Below are 9544 nucleotides of genomic sequence, written 5' to 3' on the forward strand. Positions count from 1 at the left end.
ACAAAACAGTAAAAGGTATCAGGTAACCTGAGGTGAAATAAAATAGCTGTTTGTAATGATAACATAGATATCATACAAAGGATCAATATTATTGCAGGGTCTGCATTTTTCTACCAGGGTTACTGAGATATTGTGTGGCTGAAGGCAACATTTCTCTTGTTAGCAGTGGTTTAAGGTACCACAGGGCCCCATCAACAACAATGTATACAATATACTACAAAAACATCGCCTGGATTTTAGTATTCATTATCAAGATAGGGAAGCAAGGAGCTCGAGCTAATTCACCTGAGTGTATTTCTGCATTACTTTTTACGAGTTTCTGTGGTTATTACTATTTCTTAAACTTTTTTGCGGTGTTAGTGGGAGCGCACGGCTCTGCAGACATTGACGACTGGAGAAGGGCAGAGACGCAGAGGGCTCTGTTGTCGTACCTTAATCCAATAAAAGTAGGAGAGGTGAGGGCAGAGCCCATCGCTAGTCCTCGCCAAAGAGGAAATCTTAACTCAAACCAAACAAAAAACAAAAGCAAAAGCCACAATTTTGAAGAATGTTCTACCTCAAAGAAAATCAAATTACTTTCTCAAGCCTTCAAAGGTTTACCTGCACAAAATTACCTCTGTTCATTCAGGCCTCTGTAGCCTTCACGTTACAGATTTGGGTAGGCAAAATAATCTTATTTCAAACCCCTTAGGTAAGTGGGGTGTGGTTATCCTTAATGCCTGTTTTTCATTGTTTGAGTAGCTCATCAGTATTTTTAAACAATAAAATTAAACCCAGTGTTCAAATTTGAACATCACATGTGGAATGTAGCTGATATTATCTTCATGTAAATTTATAAACTTGCTTGGATGCATTTTGATTTAAGATAGTGTTATCAAAAACAGTGATTTTTCCATAGATGGATATTTTCTACAGTATCATTTCACCAATGCCAGCTGCCATTTCTCGCTCTCTCGTTACTGTTTATGACTGTCATTCTGCTGTCCTCTGCTACTGACCAAGTAAAGAAAAGTTGCGGCTGACGTGTTACAGCCTTGCTATATTCATCTGTCCTCTTATTAATTTTCCCCGTGGGATCTAAAATGATACTGAATATTGTTATTTTTCAATTCATTGTGTTGAAGTTAAAGATTATAGTATTGTGGCAACACAAGGTTAAAATTCATGCTTAGAAAAGCAATTAGTGTAGGACAGACGTATTACATTCGTGGCACCAAAATTATATGATAACTACTGCAAGTAAAATAGAAATTTTTTTAAAAAATATATAGAGAAAAGGGAGGAGGGAGTGATTGATGAGGGGCAGAAACACATTTCTTAAGTCTGTGATCAGGACAGAAATTCTCTGGATCTAATGTGTAGGATTTAGTGGCATCTAGCGGTGAGGTTGCAAACTCATAATTAACACTATGTTAACTATAACATTACTAGATACTGGACCCCTGGATGGCACTTTTTTATTCCAATAAAGTGTCTAGCTTCTAGGTTTACTTCCATGGTATGCCGCCCACTGAACATGCGCAGTAGTGTTTTTCAAAATGACCCCACCAGCAAGTTGCTGCTTGGCTTTTACACTGTGATGATGTCTCAGATTTCTTAACTGCTTTTCTCAAGGATAGTTTAACACATACAAGGCCGCGATGAATCAAAAATTCACAAAAGAGAAAACTTGAAAATAAAATTGAATTTATTTGCAGTTTTACAGGCGTCTCTTTTATAATGGTGGTCTATGCAGGAAATGCCTTTTGGGCTGCAGGTTGTTTTTTTTTTTGATGCAATACAGCAAGTGGCCACTGGGAAAAATTGAAAGCAAGGCTAAGTGGTATTCCTGGGGGCCTGGTTAAGCGTGTAGGAGAACTGCGGTGGCCTGCCAAAAACAGGGATGATCCTATCTAGAGCCAGTGATTAAATTGTCCATTCTTGGCTATTGTAAAAACAGCAACTCTATACAACCGGCTCATTCTGAGGTAATGAAAACACAACAATACTAAGTTTCAGGTGATTATACACTAATAAAACATAGTTATCGTCATCATCATTTATCTTATTTAAAACCTCAGAAAACACATTGAGGGTAAACCCTCATTTTCAATGGTGCCGAGGTACAAACAACAAACAGTAAAACAGAAAAATACAAGGCTTTCACATATATATATATATATATATATATATATATAAGAATTAAAAAAAACAAACAAACAAACAAATAAAAACAAAAAATCTAAAAACAATGACGGTCACAATCACTGAGATCACATATTAAACCTTGGAGTATTCCAGGTATTAGCGGCATAGTTGGAAAAGGCTGTTCTTCCTAGCTCAGTGCAAATTTTTGGAACTTGGAGGGTGAGCAGCAACTTTGAACAGGTACAATAACTACCAATAGTCCATGATAGCATGGTTGAAAGATAGGAGGGGAGCTTTTGTAGAACAGCTTCATAAATAAATAAGAATAAATGCTGGTCCCTCCTCACAGAGAGAGCAGAGAGGCCAGTTTTTTGATAAGGAAGACAGTGGTGTGTCTCATATCACCAGTGATGAATCTTAAGGCTGAATGATAAACTGCATTTAACGGCTGGACAGTGGAACTGGATGCAAGCCATTAAATAACATCAACAAAGTATGAGTATGATACACCATTTCTGCCAATATATCCCCCTAAATTCAACTCACTGGACCTTAAAAGTTCTGTTTCAATTAGGCAAAAGAGTTATGATACAGTGTTATGAAGCAACCTAGATCACTGAAACCTTGCTTCTTATAACCAAATCAAGTAAACTCAGCAGTAGGGCTGGACAATAAAACAATCTCGAAACAGGATTGTGATAGACAATTGCATCGGTGGCGGTAAATTATGGTCATTTTTACTCAATATGGATAGATTTACTCTGCTCCGCTTGAGTGCAGCCACAGCGGTCGCTGAGGCGAAAACCCAGGCATGGAAGGAGTTCGGTGAGGCCATGGAGAACGAGTTCAAGACAGTTTCAAAGAGGTTCTGGACCACCATCCGGCGCATCAGAAGGGGGAAGCAGTGCTCTGTCAACACTGTGTATGGTGGGGACAGTGTGCTGCTGACCTTGACTCTGCTGACCAGCTCTGGACCCTTGGCAGGATCCTTGAGGGTGCATGGGAGTTTGCCCAGCCAGTCCGCATGTGCTTTGTGGACTTGGAGAAGGGACCATGTCCCTCTGGGAGTCCTGTGGGGGGTTCTTCGGGAGTATGGGGTATCAGACCCCCTGATACGGGCCATCCGTTCCCTGTACGACCAGTGCCAGAGCTTGGTCCACATTGCCGGCAGTAAGTTGGACTCGTTTCCAGCGTTGGTTGGACTCCACCAGGGCTGCCCTTTGTCACCGATTCGGTTCATAACTTTTATGGACAGAATTTCTAGGTGCAGCTAGGGCATGGAGGGGGTCCGGTTTGGTGACCTCAGGATTGGGTGGCTGCTTTTTGCAGATGATGTGGTCCTGTTGGCTTCATCAGGCTGTGACCTTCAGCTCTCACCGGATAGGTTCGCAGCCAAGTGTGAAGCGGCCGGGATGAGAACCACTATCTTCAAATCCGAGGCCATGGTTCTTAGCCGGAAAAGGTTGGAGTGCCCTCTCCAGATCGGGAAGGAGATCCTGCCCCAAGTGGAGGAGTTTAAGTACCTCGGGGTCTTGTTCACGAGTGAGGGGAGGATGGAGCGGGAGATCGACATGCGGATCGGTGCAGCATCTGCAGTAATCCGGACTCTGCACCGATCTGTCGTGGTGAAGAGGGAGCTGAGCCGAAAGGCAAAGCTCTCGATTTACTGGTCGATCTTCGTTCCTACCCTCACCTATGGTCATGAGCTTTGGGTAGTGACCAAAAGAACAAGATCACGGGTACAAGCGGCCGAAAAGAGCTTCCTCCGTAGGGTGGCTGGGCTCTCCCTTAGAGATAGGGTGAGAAGCTCGGTCATCCAGGAGGAGTTCAGAGTAAAGCGCTGCTCCTTCGCATTGAGAGGAGCCAGATGAGGTAGCTCGGGCACCTAATTAGGATGCCTCCCCGACGCCTCCCTGGTGAGGTGTTCAGGGCACATCCCACCGGTAGGAGACCCTGGGGAAGACTCAGGACACGCTGGAGAGACTATGTCTCTCAGCTGGCCTGGGAACGCCTCTGGATCCCCTGGGAAGAGCTGGACAAAGTGGCCAGAGAGGGGGGCTACGAATGCAAGTTTATAGTTTGTGCTGAGGTGAGGAGAAATTCAAAACAGCATGCCAGCAAAACGCAGTGCCATGTGGAGTCTTTGGACATAACAAAAAGAGGAGAAAACAAGTGGAAGTGAGGAGCAAAGCGGTAGTGAAGGTAAACTAGAAGTCATGTTCCTTAAAAAACAGAAGAAACTGTGGATAAACGAGGGGTTTCCCTCAGTCCCTCAGACAACATTTCTATGTCCAAAAACAAACGAACAAGATGATCTAAGGTCCCAGGGTAACGGGAGAAAAGGACTACCAATGTGCCGACTTTATCGCTATTTAGCGGCTTTCCGGACCCTCTCAGCGGCGTTATTTTCAAAAATTGCAACTGGAGAAATATTTAGCAACGGATTTAGAACATCACAGAACAAGGAGGAAATATACTGTCATTTATTACTATGCTCGCTGCTCTCAGTAACCATAGAACACCGCTGACAGCGTCCGTCAGGCCAGGTCAAGGTCAGATGAAGGTGACATAAGAAAATAAAAGGGGAAAAAAAAAGTAAAAATGAAATTGATTTTGCTTTCTTTCACAAAACTGTAATTTTTTAAATGTGTTTTTTGTGTATGAAAGCTGAAGATCTGTTCTTTATCCTGATGTGTTCATTGTTTATATATTCAAAATTTTCTGCAGGTCTTGAAAGATTGGTAAATATGACCAAAAATGCTGGCACTGGCTGATAACTACATAAAAGTACTCTGATGCGGAAAGAGTTAAAGAGGTTTATAGACTCCAGTCATAGCGGGGCGGTTGAACATAAATAATTTGAAAGCTCAACGGCAATATCGTTTGGTCAATGTGACTACATCTCTGTGGGCCACCCTTAGGACATTATCAGAATACTTTTCAAAACGGTAGCATTATTGAATTATATATATCATGGTAGACAGCGATATCGATCAATATGGGGAACAGTATCGCCATAATATTTTTTGCGATATAGCCCAGCCCTACTTAGCAGTGCTCGGTCATAATAAGACTGGATGATCCAGTCAGTTTCTTGTAAAACCCTCAGTGGCATGCACTGTAAAATGTCAAATGAAAGCCAAATACTACCTCGTCCTCTTTGTACTGGTCTCATGTTCTTGGATAATCAGGCTGACACCTAATTTTTAATGTGGTAACAAATTAGCTGTAACATTTATACATATCAAAATCTGTCTTACTGTACCTTATGGCAGACCTCTAGACTGTGACGTATTTTGGTTTCAGGTCAGGCGTGAGGTCATGTAGATCAGCTTGGTCTTTCCTCCCACTGGAACAAGTGCTGCTAGGTTGCGATGCTCATAGAAACTGTGGGAGAGGTGAACGGGTGAAGATTTTATTATAATGAATGTCAATGATGACCCCCATCCCCCATACACACATCACACATAAACATGCAAAGACACACACAGCTTCCACCCCACTCTCCTCCTACAGTCCAATCTTTGTGGAAATTACTATAATCCTCTCTTGGGCATACTGGTGATTTTCTGACTCGGCAAAGAGCCATATGACTGTGAGGTGGCCACATTGAAATTCACCTCTGGAAGCTGAGGGAAGCCTGTTACAATCAGTTTGAGACAAACCTGACATTTGTTTGGTAAATTCATTTGAGTGAAAATAATTTCTCAACTTGAATGATTTCATAAGATTGAATTTAAAGTCTCCTTTCCTTCGCTAAAAAACACTTAAATGTGGAGATGGTTTGTTTAAGTGAATTGCTTTAAACTTGAATTGAATCTCATCAATTCAAGTCATGTGTAGGCTACACAATGTGGACAAGAGAGCTGAAAGTAAGTGGTAGTCAGAGTTCAGTACAGTTAAAACACTTGCTTGAATTTTGTCCAGTTATAACAATCCAACCTATTAATAAGTCACTACTATAAATCATAAGGTACACCAGTTATGAAAGTGATGATACATTCAATTTCTGGATTTTAAACAATTAATTTCAGTTAATCAACAGAAACATTTAAGTTTTTTTGTTTTTTGCTTATTCATTGCTTAACCTCCAATTATGTTCTCAACAACATCTTTGCTAACATGATGAATCACTAGCACCACCTTCTGTATACTATAATCCTGGCATGAGTGTTTCCTGGTTCTAATCTTCTCAGAGGAGCAACAAGCGCCACCAAACTGAAAACAATATATATGGTTAGAGCTCCATCTTGTGGTGAGAGACAAACATCTCATCCTCCAGCTATCACAGAATATATATATTTTTAATAATCTGACAGGGGGAGCTTTTAATTTTACCACTATTTATTATTGTTAATATTACATACTCAGACACTGTTATTATTATGGATAAAAGATCAAACATATACAGTAAAATGACATATAGTAATAATTACAGTTATATAAAAAACATAATATAAATGCTGAAATCCCCAAGGACAATTTTATTTTGGTGACCCATATAAAAAAATAAAACAGAGTCACTTGCCCTTACCCAGGTGTGCTCAACAATGATTCCCATTTGATCATAAGTCACGTATCAGCATAGGTAACGCCCCCTAAACACTATATAAGGGCATGTTTTGGTCCAAATGCAAAGACTCATGAACGCACATGAGCAAGACTAGAGACATGATGCCAAAAAAGGTTGCAAGAAGAAGAACTTCTGCCGAGTGAAATTGATGTAGGTCTACTGTAAAATAAACTTAAATTAAATAAATGTGATTTCAAGGAAATATAATGAAGTATTAAGTGTTAGCACTCATGCAAAATGGTTTAAATACATTTAATAAATCAAAATAATTAAAGTCCTCATAAATGCAGCACATATGAGAAGCTGGAACCATGAAATGTTTTTTGCATGAAAAACACCTTGCACAATGAAAGAAATAATAATAATTAATCAACTAATTGTTTCAGCTAAACTTATATTTTCATAATTTTGGTTTGTGCGTAAAAAAAAAAAAAAAAAGATTATTTTTTGGGCCTTCTTTCAGATAGAACAGCAAGTGTGAAAGGGGCAGAGAGAGGGGATGACATGCAGCAAAGGGCCGAGGTTAGAGTGTACACGGGGTTCCCACTCTACCAGGTGAGCTAGTGGGTGCACAGTGCGTGAAAAAAAAGTTATCTTATAATACATGTGGAGTAAAAAGTACAGTATTTCCCTCTGAAGTGCAATGAAGTAGCGGAAAAAAGTGGCATGACATTAGAATACTCAAGTAACGTAAAGTTCTTGATTTTTGTACTAAAGGAGAGAACTTGAGTAAATGTACTCAGTTAAAGCACACCACTGGTCAGCAGAGGGACGCACAGTAACAGAAATCCCAGTAATTGGGATCAGTGCACCAAGTATAGCAGTATTGCTTTAGCCCTGAAATTTATTATTATTAATCCAGTCATTATAAATATTCTAAAACAACATCTAAATTTGATTAAATGATTTTTTAAATGTTCCTCAAATACAGAGCGTTTTTTTTCCTTGTGTCAGACAGTGATTTGTGGAGAGTGAAATCAAGATGTTTTTCTATTATTTTGGTACAAGTGCTCTCAACTACTTGTAAAATGTTCTCTTACCTAAGAGAAAAAGCAAACAAAAGAAAACACTGGTGAATCCCCAAACACCAATGGGTACTACTAACAAAATAAGTACAAATCCTGTATATGAGAAAAAAATAAGAGAAAATTTGTTTGTACATTGTTCCCTGCATGAGGCCAAATGTTTGTCATCTTTTTTCTTAGAGCTCAAAATATTGAATTGATTTAAAATATTTTAAAGGTCCAATGTCTAGGATTACGGGGGATTTATTGGCAGAAAGGCAATCTAAAATATTTACAGTTTTCTTACTGTATAATCACCTGAAAAAGAATTTTGTTTCCATTACCTTTGAATGAGCCATTAATAGCTACATAGGGTGTCCTCCTTTGCAGAGATTGTCATGTTGTACCACCCAGAATGAACGAGCCCAACGTGGCTCTAGATAGGGCCAGTCATGTTTTCGGGTCAGCCACCATATTTATAAGCCCCATCTGTGATGAGCAGTGTCGAAAAAACAAAGATTTCTTAACATGAAACTTTCTCATTCTGTGTCTTTACTGGTAGAAATCACTGGGGTCTGTTTGATTTATAGAGGAATCTCCCAGTAAAAACTTCCTGAACATCTAGATCTTAAGTTATCAGAGAAAAAAGGTGAGCGCAGATTAGCAGGTGCTAGGCTACGAGCCATCTCCAACATGCCGAGCTACGTAGGAGAAACACTAATTTGTTACGTGAAAGTTCTTTATTCTGTGCTTTTACCTGTTTAAATCAACGTGGTTGTATGTTTTGGAGAAGAGACCTCTGCGGATAGTGCGGCTCATGGTAAAAACCTCTTGAACATCTGGAACAGAAAAAAGGTGAGCACACATTCAGTTATCAGACAAAAAAAGTAAAAATATTTAGCCGACCTTGGGCGAGCGGCCAGTCTGCAACGTGCCAAACAGCTGAGGACAAACAGACATTTGTAACGTGAAACTGTTTTATTCAGTGTTTTTGCCGGTTTTCATCACCCGGTCAATGTGTTTTGGAGAGGAAGAGACCTCCTGAATAATGAAAACCAAAGGAATTCTATATATGAGAAGTTTCAGTCGGTTGTAATTTGCAGTCCTCACTGCTAGATGCCACTCTCTTTAAGTCCTCCATACTGCTTCTTTAGGAGGAAGAGAACTGGCTCAATAATACAAGGCAGAGACATCTTCCTTTGTTTTGCAAACAGGACGATGGCCAAAAAAAAAAAGATTTTCTAACCAACGTAAAAATTTAAAGGTGGTGGACTAACAAGACACTTTTGCCAATGCTGATATGTCACCAAAGTAAAACATAAAAGGGCTGTGAAAATACATATATTTGCTTATGATGTATATGTGCTGGCAAAAAAGATGTGTGGTGAGAAAGTGTTAAACGATAATATGAAGAAAGGCCTGGAAAAGATGCCAAACTGGGCAAACTGGCTTCATTTATTTTGAAAACATGGGAAAAAGGCAATGATCAACTTGGCAAGATATGCCCCATAAATTACAACACATTTTACCTAAAATTCGTTTTTTTTTTTTTCAAAAAAGGGGAGGCTTATTGGATTTTTTTAAATGGGAAAATGTCCAGAAAACTGTGTCTATAATTATGATTTCATATTTAAATTACGTTACAGAAAAAAGGGAATTGATACATATTTTATTTCCAACTTATTGCTAACCTGCTCTAAGTAACTCTGGTGTTACGTCAAAATGTGTTTCCCCCGTTAAAAAGTGTTCTCCACATATTAATGCAAGCGCCTCCCTCAGTGGTTAGGGTAAGGGACTGTTTATTTATGAGGGGGTAAGGGGTGGTGCAAAATGTGTAAGA

At 39.6% G+C, this 9544-nt stretch overlaps 1 long non-coding RNA gene across 1 annotated transcript; it reads right to left on the reverse strand.

Moving 5' to 3' along the window:
- Positions 1-4186: 4186 nt before the first annotated feature.
- Positions 4187-8543, reverse strand: LOC121946740. The gene is made up of 3 exons (XR_006106039.1): positions 8462-8543; positions 5393-5514; positions 4187-4268 (listed from the first exon to the last, which is right to left on the reverse strand). It is a non-coding gene; the product is annotated as an uncharacterized LOC121946740 (long non-coding RNA).
- Positions 8544-9544: the final 1001 nt, after the last annotated feature.

Source organism: Plectropomus leopardus, chromosome 8, assembly GCF_008729295.1.
Source record: "Plectropomus leopardus isolate mb chromosome 8, YSFRI_Pleo_2.0, whole genome shotgun sequence".
NCBI lineage: Eukaryota > Metazoa > Chordata > Actinopteri > Perciformes > Serranidae > Plectropomus > Plectropomus leopardus.